The sequence below is a fragment of the Lutra lutra genome, chromosome 9, assembly GCF_902655055.1.
Source record: "Lutra lutra chromosome 9, mLutLut1.2, whole genome shotgun sequence".
NCBI lineage: Eukaryota > Metazoa > Chordata > Mammalia > Carnivora > Mustelidae > Lutra > Lutra lutra.
The window spans coordinates 44,273,898-44,285,101 of NC_062286.1; the positions used below are offsets into that span (position 1 = coordinate 44,273,898).

At 35.2% G+C, this 11,204-nt stretch overlaps 1 pseudogene; it reads left to right on the forward strand.

The window, feature by feature from the left end:
• The first annotated feature begins 4,003 nt into the window (after window positions 1-4,003).
• Window positions 4,004-4,596, forward strand: LOC125108236 (WASH complex subunit 3-like; annotated as a pseudogene).
• The last annotated feature ends 6,608 nt before the right edge of the window (window positions 4,597-11,204 follow it).

Consider the following 11,204-nt stretch of genomic DNA (forward strand, 5'->3'; position numbering starts at 1 on the left):
AAGAATGTTTGAATATGATGTCCTTTCTACATCTTTTATCAGGTTTCCCAATCCTTAGTCTCACAGTGACTTCTAGGAGCCATTCAGCTCTGCAGACCCATCTCTCAGCCTAAGTCCATGGACTTCCAACTCTAGACACAGTTTCTTTAGACCTTCTCCCACCCTAACATCAAATTTTTGTCTCATGCATTCTATGATCTTGAAATTTTAGAGTGTGCTAAGTAACTGGATAACTGAGAAGCTTCAGTGTTTTTTAGATAACGAGGCTCCTTTCCATTAAATTCTTGCATTATTTGTATTATTTTTTTTACTCTGAACATCAAATCAAAGAATATCAAGAAAGGGTTGTATGGTTCAAAGAAGCTGCCACATTTACTCACCATGAACACTACGACTGACCAACTACAGTCTGTACATAAAGTTATAGCATTTCTCTTGATTGGAAACTAAGTCTGCTTAATTATGTTCATTTAATTTTACACAGAAATATATGATGCATAAAAATTATTAAAATGTAAAAATTTTGTTGCTTAAGAAAACAATGAAATAGAAAATGTACTTGTATGTCATATTCAGCCCTAAATGGAACTACCTATTTAGAGATCACAATTTATCCATGGGAGAGGATCTGAATAAGTGATAGAGACTGAAGCCTTAGAGTGGTATTAAAAAAAAAAAAAGTTTTATTTTACCGTCTTCATAGTTGGGCACAAGTCTTCATACCTGAGTCTGACAACATTATACATGCAGAGTTAATACTCAGCATCATTCCTAATTAATCATTCCAAGGTTTCTTCCTGACAAAGATTGCTTATCTGTCTATTAAATTTGGAAATGTTCTAGTGAATAATGTCATCTGAAAATCTGAATTCAAGTAGATATTGAAATCTGTTGAGATTTCTGGTATCCCATAATTTCTGGGTTTGTCATAATGAAAGCTCAAATTAGAAAAAGACCCATGAAATAATCTCATAAAAGTTGTATGTGGCTGCTTCTCCCATGGAATATTAACCCCAGGGCCTCATTAGTATGATTCTTTTTGATTTAAATTAGGAGATGGCTTGCCTTTGGACTGAGTGGTAGGTAGAGAGGAATCCTGCATTGAAAAAATTCTATAATTATTTACTGTTTTAAATTTTTCTTAATTTTAGCTTACTTCAGAGTTATTCAATCAATAGTCAATATATTAAGCTCTGAGTTAGTGCCAGTGTGTGAAAGAAATAATCTAAAACTAGTAATATGCAGTATAGAATAGTCAATAATTTAGAGTTAAATGGCTTACTTCTCATTGTAAATGTTAAAGGAAATCAGAGAGGGAAAAATACTGAAAGCTAGAAAGGATTCAGGAGGTGGGGTTGTAATTGGCCACAATTTAGGTGTTCTGAAAGGGAAAAAAAGATACTTCAGCTAGGAGAGCTGTTTCTCAACCGAAGAAAATGGGATTTGATTACAACCAGAGAATTTACCAAAATCTGAGGTTGCAAAGCTCCATTATGTTTTGAGGTCTCTGATCAAAGGTATTATTTCCTAATGGTCAAGAGCACAGGTCAAATTTACATGCAAGTTATTGCTCTACCAATTTATAGTTGTGTGAACTGGGGATTTACTTGATTTTCTGGTCCCAAAGCACCCAATCTGAAAATTGAAGAAAATAATAATATTTATTACATGGAAAGCTAAAAATAAATAGATTATCCAACAAAAACAAAACAACAAAAATAAAAGGAAACAAAAGACTTGCATTTTGCCTGTTTTGTAGTGGAGCTGTTATTCTACTACTTTTGTTCCAGAAGTTTACTGACGATCTTAATTATAGGTGGAGAAGATATGTATCTGTATTTTATCTATTCTGACATCACAAATTCTACCATTAAAAATGTATCCCCATGGATTATGCCTGCATTACTCTTTATAATGCTTACAATGGCAAATACACATACTGGGATATACCATTCCCATCCTTACATGTTTTATCGATTCATTTGTTGATCAAATATTTTCAATTCCTACCACTTTCATTCTACCTTTTACATGGTTCATCAGTTGAACCATAACTGTGCCACTGTCGGGGACATGTTTAGTAGCTTTACATGAGAAGTATAATTTCATTTATATTTTAGCCATATATAATACATTTGTGTGTTTTTTGAAAACCAAAAAATTCCCCAGTGTAAATGTTACTTAGCAATATGCTTTTCAGTGATCTCCTGAAAAGAGTCCTGCCTCGCACCCACAGTTTTTCATAATTTTTTTAGGAAATTCATCGGTTGCTCAGGTCAGCTAACACCTAGGATCATCCTTAAGTATTCTGCTTTTTTTTATATCTTATATCTGATATTCAAAAAAAAAAAATCTAAAAATCTAGTTGATTGTGTTTTCAATATAGTTTCATATCTGTTCATTTCCCTCTACCTCTACTGCAACCACTGTGGTCCTAACCATCATAATCTCTCATCTGGATTATTACAATAGCCTCATATCATATTGTCCTGTTCCCATCCTTGACTTCCTATAGTCTTTTACAACAGCTACAAAAAGGATTTATTTAAACACAAGATTGCATAGATGTTCTTTTTAAACTTTGCTAATGGTCCCTCTTTTTATTCAATAAAAACAGAAGTACCTTAAGGCCCTACTTGTTCTTGTTCTCCATTACTACTTTGATTGCTCCTGTGGATTATTCACTCCATTCCCTCAACAGGGTTCCATACTGTCCTTCAAACATGGTAATCATGTTCACACCCAACAGAAAGTCTTCAAGTATTTTCCTTCACCTGGGCTGCTCTTTCCAAAGATATTTCCATCTCATATCTTCACCTTCTTCAAGCTAAATTCTTAGTCTTTAAATGAGGTCTACCTTTATCACCCCTTGCCACTTTATGCTGCAGACTGTGTCCATGTCTCTTATGTAATTAAGCATCACTGATACAAAACCAGCTGTACTTTTTCTCATTAAATGTATTTTATAGAAATATGTAAATACATATACATGTAACATATATGTATAAATATGTGTGCGTATACACACATAATTTTATTTATTGTCTTTCCCCTCCCATACATTAAAGAAAACATTTGGAATAGTTCCTGGCACATAATTAGTGTTCAAAAATATTTTGTGAGTGAGTGAAAGAATGAATTGCAATTATGATTATATGGTGATTGTTGCCAAGTATAAAATGCTCTGGGATTATCAATAGGAAAACCTTGCTAAGTCTGTCGTGGCAGGAGAGGCATACTAACGAAAATAGTATTTGAGTGGAAGTCTGAAAGAGGAGTTAGGAATTAGCTACACTTGGGATCCTTGTATATAAAAACAATGAAAACAGAAAAGCATGTTTCGTGGTCCTAAGGCAGGAAGAAGCATAACCTGTTTGAGGAATTTAAGGGAAGGCAAAATTGTGGGTGCTAATAGAGCGGAGAGTAACTGCTGATGTCACTGAAAATTTAGCTGAGTAGTTCCCAAAGGATTCTCCTATTCTGAGCAGGTGCTTTTATTGAGAGTTCTCCATTAAAAGAAACTAGGAATCAGCCAACCATGGTGTTGTGGGGACTTTCAGTTAGTTTTTTGTTACTTAAACAACTCAGTGCATATATCCTGGTCTCTGAACCTGGGTTGCCTGTAGGGGGGCAGGTAGAGCATGAATAGTTTCTCTGAGACTATTCAGTGATTTCTTTAAAACAAGAGAATGGTCTGGACAAATATAGGATTTCTGGGAATAGAAAGATGATAGATATTTGGAAGTAGAAACTGTAGAAACTGTAAGGTTCAGAGACTGATTAGATTGTACCAATTGGTCTCACTTAGGGAATGTTGAGTGTTAGAGATTCCACTTCCATAGTGTTTCCCTCATCTTCACTGGGAGGTTCATCTGTTGTTCTGTCCTCCTAGGAAATTATGAGACATTATATAAAGTAGAATTTAAGAATGTAGGCTTTGGGTGATCCCATCCCGAGGGGTTTATAGGTTTATAGGTGAGCCCTAGGTTTCCCGCCCAAGGAGATGGATGAGGATGGGCTTCTTCTCATGAGGTCGGGCAGAGACCTGACCAAAGTGTCAACTGTTAAACAGAAAAGACCAGTAGACTTAAAAGACTAACCCAGCTTGTGGTACACACTGTACAGTTCCTCAACCACTTTTCTGTGGTTTTTAATGAGAAACTGGCAGGACTTTCTGTTCATATCTAACAGATTGAAACAACCCTCAGTATTTGAGTTGCAAAATTGTCATCTATCCCAGACCTAGATGATGTCACATTTGAAATATCTCTTGTACGTGACACTCATATCACAAATGAATCAATCACATTCTGAAGCCACCTCAGAACAATCACCGCACAACACTATATAAGACTCTGGACCACAGGAAAGTGAAGTAACATCAGAAAATAGCTTTAGTGTAGCCAAGGACCCAAGATATGCCAGATATCTCAAAAATGGCTCACGTGGGTATTCCAGTGATGGCAGTAAGATTACAAAAAATGATATTGGAAGGACCCACACCTTCTTGAGGGGCCAGATGCTCCAGTGACTAATAGCAAAAGTGAAAAAAATATAAGAGAAAGTTTAGATAGTGAATCTTCTTTTAGTGACTAAACTTAGTTTTGGTAACAGTTACATGTACATGTGTAGGTCTTTGTTCACATTTTATAAGAAAGCCTGAACTTGAACTCTTAGAGAAATACCAAATGGCTATATATCCACCACCAAGTTCCTTTATGTTAAAAAAAAGACAAAGCATTTATAACCAAAAAAGGAAATAAAAAAGAAAGAAAGAAAGAAAGAATACAGGCTTTGAGAAAGACAGATACTAATACTTAATTTGCAACTCACAGATGACCTTGATGAAGTTATTTCTCATATCTAAACCTCCATTTCTTGGTGAAATGAAGATAACTCCCTCATGAGATTGTTGTTATTATTAACTTAGATGATGTATATGAATTATGTAACTTCATGCTGCTGTTACTAAGAATTTACATAGCTTCCTCACCTTAAAAGTCATGCATTTCCAGGAGACGTGAAGGCCATCTTATTTATTTAAGCAAAGTGAGATTTCTAAACATCACCATACCTTAAGAGGCTTAAATTTGTGGGGAGTCAAACTAAATATAAATGAAAACTAGTGATCCTGAATAGAGTTATGCAGGAAGTTTCAACTTAATCAACACTACTGTCCATTCTCTTCTTAGTTCACTATTCTTTCTGACTTCAGGAAGCTTTCCATCAGTAACTTCATTTATGGCCATTTCCTATATATGGCCCATCAAGTGTGTTGAATATAGTTCTGTCTTCAGAATATTCATGCCAAGTTAGTAATAGCTAGCAATGTTCATTTGCAATTTGTTGGGGAGATTACTTAAATAAATATATTTTAAGTCTTTTATTAAGAACTAATTAGTTAAGTGTAAATAATTAAATTAATAAAAATAAAATAATATAATTAATCAAACATTAATTATTTTAAGTAAGTATATTATTTTTTGTCTTTTATTGGTTACTTTGGGGAATGATATTTTTCTAATATTTCTCAAGTTTAAGATAGAGGTAGCAACCTCTATCTTAAGATCTATCTTAAGGATCTATCTTAAGGACCTGTTATGTTAGCTGTTTCCTCATTTTAACATAAATTCAGATATGAGTATTGGAAAGGATTACAAAAGGTCCAGTCCCTTGCTTTCAGAAACATAGGATAAATTTTTCTTCATTCTTGATTTTAAATAACTTGAGTCTCAACAATATTAAGTAACCTGCACATAGTAAGACAGGTAGCAAGAGACTGGGTGACTTGTATTGTATCTTCTGTCTTCTGTTTATAGTACCACATGGAGCTCCATACCTGATACTGAGGCTGAACAAACCAGAAATGGGCCCCACTGTAGCATTAGGAAAATGTGTTGGTGGCACCCATAACCAATCTAATAATGAAAGTTATTAAGCAGAGGGACTTGCCCATTGATGTGAATCTCTTTGAATAAAAAGCCTTACATGGATTTCTCACAGGCACCAATGCAGTCTCAAAAGCCATTTAGCATTTTTTTCCCTCTTTAATGTCTGATTATAAAACTTTGAAATATAAAGCTTCAGCATGAAAACCCTGACATAGCCTTAACTACTGTAAAACTAGCAGGCAAAGCTATGATAATTTCAGCTTTATAATATAATCTAAAATTGAATTACTCTCATTTCATGGCAAAGTCAATATTGTTAATGGATTAAAAACATGGCTGATAAAAGTATTGTTGAATTCATTTTGGGGGAATCACATAAAAAATGATTTTTCTTGTGGTCTGTGGCAATTGAAAGTTGGCATTAATCTGAAAAGAAACCTCATGCACTTTCGTAAGTAAATGCTTGAAGGTCAAAATAAATGAGACTAAAAGTAAGTCTGATTAAGTGGTTGAGAATGTTTTCTGTCATACCCCCATTCTTAACGAAAATACCACTGGGAGACTGGGGCCCAACTCTGAAAGGCCTCATCTACAAAGGAGATAGTCAACAGCAAGAGGCTATCCATGAAGTTGAAATTCTGCCATTTCTGTAAGCATATTCTAGGAGTCTGTCAGTAGGTCAATGAATTGAGGATCCTAGGAAAGTGATTAGTCTATACCACTTTGCAGCTTTGTAAATTTGGGCAAATCTTCTCTCTGGGTTTACTGTATCTACCACATAAGGGGACAGTCTGCAGGAATGTGACAGTTTTATGCCTCTGTGATTCTATAATATCCAGTAAAGATACTATATTCACCTCATTTAGAATGTTCTGAATTTGCAGATGTTAACAGTTAGCTTATTGAGGCCTGCTTTAATGCTGGATGTGGGCTTTTTGCCCCCAAAACAAAAGTTCTGCATTCTTTCCTACCAAAGAGCATAAACAGTTAAAGATTAAAATTGAATTTCTTTTTTTTTTTTTTTTTAAGATTTTATTTATTTGAGAGAGAGAGAGCCAGAGAGAAATCACTAGCAGAGGAGGGGAGGAGCAAAGGCAGAGGGAGAAGCAGACTCCCCACTAAACTGAGATCCTGATCCAGGGCTCGATCCAAGGACCCTGGGATCATGACCTAAGCTGAAGGCAAAGGCTTAATTGACTGAGCCACCCACGTGCCCCCTAGAATTGAATTTCTAATTAGAGATTCCTAACATCTGCAGTTAACTAGGGACTAGTGTTGCATGTTTTCTTTAGACAAGCAGTTCTGGTTATATTATACCACAATATATCTTTTGAAAGTATGATTCAAAACTTCTATTCAATATATCTAATTTTTTATAATTTCATGTCGATCAAAAAAATTCTCAGGCGGGGCACCTGGGTGGCTCAGTGGGTTAAGCCGCTGCCTTCGGCTCAGGTCATGATCCCAGGTCCTGGGTTCGAGCCCCGCATTGGGCTTTCTGCTCAGCAGGGAGCCTGCTTCCTCCTCTCTCTCTGCCTGCCTCTCTGCTTACTTGTGATTTCTCTCTGTCAAATAAATAAAATCTTAGAAAAAAAAAAAAAAAAAAAATTCTCAGGCTTTCAGTCATCCATAGCATCTATAGTTAGTGGTAAAAGCCTTGCTTTAGGACTAAGAATCTTCAATTCAGTTTCTAGTTCTGTCTTCTTTGCCACATTTCATCTCTCTATATAAAATATTTTCTATATCTCAAAACTTGTATAAATGTCACCTGTCAGAGTGTGATAATTTTTGCCAATAATGTATAACTTGAGTATAATCATGATGCAGCAGTACTGCTCACATACACACATATATGGTCATGAACATACACAAGACTATACTCTTAAATCATTTTAAAAAATGATGATCTATTAAAGATAAGAGAAATGCTGAGGAACTGTCCCAAATTAAAAGAGATGATTAAAAAAAAAGGTGAAACTAAATGAAATGTCTGGTTCTTGATTGGTTTCTGTACAGAAAAAAAATCCTATTAAAGACAAAACTGGAATAATATTTGAAAGATGAAAATGGACTATGTATTAGATAGTAGTATTATATTAATGCTAAAATTTCCAACTGTAATGCTTGTGCTATATTCATGTAGGAATATGTCCTGTTTTTAGTATATACTTGCTTAGGTACATAGGATGAAGTGGTACAATGAATGCAACTTACTCTTCAAAAGTTCAGTAAAATAATAAGAATTATAAAAAGAACAAAACTATGCCAAAATATTAACAATTGGTGAACTTAGGTGAAATATTTTTGGAAGATCATATTTTTTTCAAAAAACATTTGTAGATAACGAGATTTTTTTTCAAAACAAAATACTTTAAAAATGCACCTGTTTAACCACTTTTAAAATCTCTTTCATTAGAATATGAGTATTTTTTTTTAAAGCCATGGCCTTTTTGATCCCATGGAGATAAAGGAACCCTCTTGCACTCATTGGTGGGAATGCAAATCAGTGCAGCCAATGTGGGAAACAGAATGAAGCCTCCTCCAAAAGTTAAAACTAGAACTACCATACAATCCAGCAATCACACTGCAGCGTATTTACCCCAAAATACAAAAACACTAATTCAAAGGGATACATGCATCCCCTATGTTTATTGCAGCATTATTTACAATAGCAAGATAGGGAAACAGCCCAAGTATTTGTTGACTGATGAATGGATAAAGATGTGGTGTGTATCACACACATGCGTGGGCATACACACACACACAACACACACACACACACACACACACACACACACCCTGGAATATTATTCAGCCATAAAAGAACGACGTCTTGCTATTTGCAGCATGGATGGAGCTAGAGAGTATAATGCTAGGTGAAATCAGAGAAAGAAAAATACCATATGATTTGCTCATATGTGGAATTTAAGAAACAAAACAAATGAGCAAAGGGCAAAAACGAGGGACAGAGAGTCAAACCAAGAAACAGACTCTTAACCATAGAGAACAAATTGATGGTTACCAGAGGGGAGGTCGGGGGGGGGGAGGAGGTGGGTGAAGGAGGTGATGGGGTTGAAAGAGGGTACTTGTGATGAGCACTAGGGATGTATGGAAGTATTGAATCACTATATTGTACACCTGAAACTAATATAGCATTGTACATTAACTAATTGGAATTAAAAACCTAAAAAAGTAGAAGCCAAGGACTTTTTCATTTATTTCACCTTTGCATTTGAACTTATATAACATATATTTGTGTTTATTGGCAGTCTAACTAGTAGAACTCAAGGGCCTCTAGGACAAAGTCAGTACTTCACTCATTTTTATGTCTTTATCAGTATCTGATAGAGTATTTGAATATGACATATATTCAACTCAGGAATAATTGGTCAAATTATTTCATTCAAACATACCGAATTATACTATATGTTAGATATAGGCCTAATTTGGGGGATACATTATATGCCACACAGAAAACCTTCCAAATAGTCCCATGGCACTTTGAAAGTCTTCAGACATCATATATATATATATATATTTATTTATTTCTACAAGTTGGGCCCTTGTTATACTTGTCTTTCCCTTGCTCACGGTGCCTCAGCTACATGTATCATATATCTGTTTATGAACAAATCAGTTTTTGCACATGTTATTCTCCCATATGTTTAAGTAGCTTGAAAAAGAACCCAGACAGGACTCCCAGATATACATGGGAGTCAGAATAAGTGTGGCTCTTGACCAGAGAAACCGTTCTCGAGAAGCCAGTACGAAAATTTCTCCTCCAAAAAGAGTAGGAGAGAGTATATTGTGTTTTCAGGAACTTAAACTTGTCAAACATGGCAGAAGCATATAGAGTAAGCATAGAAGCATAAGAGCTGCATAGTTGAGAGAAACACATATCTGAAGAATACTATAATATCATGCCAAAGGATTTTTTATTTTAAATATGAGGATAGTTTGAAGGAATTTAAGCAGGGGAGTTAATCAATAAGAATTGACTTTTAAGACAAACATTGTGAATGGGAGTATGAAAGTAGAATAAAAATCAAACAATAAATCAAGCAATAAGAATCAAGACAGGGAGATCATTTAGAAGGCTGAATTCTTAGTCCAGTTGAAAAATTAAGTGTGCTAACCAGTAGTCATGGGAATGCTGACAAATGGAGGTAAGAAATGGAACTGAAAGATTTCAAGGAAATGAACTTGAGAGAATTCATTTATTTATTATAAAAATAAAGATCAGGACAAAGCAATGTGTACATGATTACTGATATTTCTGATTTGGGGAAGTAAGTTCAATGCAGTGACATTTATTGAGAGAAATAAGAAAACTGCTTTCTGTGAAATAGCTAGCAATTTTCACCAACCCACTTTGCTGAGAACAACTAGAAATCCAATATCTGAAGGTATCACATGGTCATCAAGGAAACTGGGATTTGCAGAATCAAGACATGAAGAAGGAAAGAGAATAGCCTAGTTGTTGATGTTGATTTGTTCTTGATCTATTAGAGAGCCATGGTTGAAGTAAGAAGATGAGGGGAGAAAATCTAGACCTGAGAACCACAGAAATGAAGCTGAACTCTAGTGGACTTACAGATCTGGGGGAATAAAAAATGAGTTCAGTACCTACCGGGGAAGTTCTCTGATGAAAACCTCAGGCATTCATTCACCAAGCAGCTAAAACAGCTGCTGCCTAGGAGTAAATATGAACTGAAATAAACCACTAGGACTGAATCCCAGTTTTGAATGGTTTCAACCCTATTTACCTAAAGGAGATCTGTCCTTAACCTGAGAGACTAACAACAGAAATATATCCTCCTCAAAGTCATCTTGAGCCTTAGATAATCTCTACAATTTTTCTCTAATATTCAGCTATTATTTAGTAATAACCAAGATAAAGACTGGATAAGCACTGAACCAAAGGAGAAAGAAAGGAGACTTGCCAAGTATCTGACATGAACTTTTAAAACAGCTGAATGAAATATTAAATAAATGAAAGAAACAATGCAAAAATATTGCAAAGAACTGGATACAATAAAAATAAATTGATGCGCTCCTGGTTGGCTCAGTCTGTTGAGCATCTGCCTTTGGCACAGGTCATGATCCCAGGGTCCCAGGATCGGGCCCTGTGGCAGCCTTTTCTTGGAGGGAAGCCTGCTTCTCCCTCTCCTCCTCACCCTTGCTCTCTCTTTCTCAATATCTCCGTCTCTCTCAAATAAATAAATAACATCTCTAAAAAATAAATAAATTGAAAATTCTAGTACTAAAAAAGTAAAATGAAATTAACTCAATATGTGGATTTCACAGCAGATT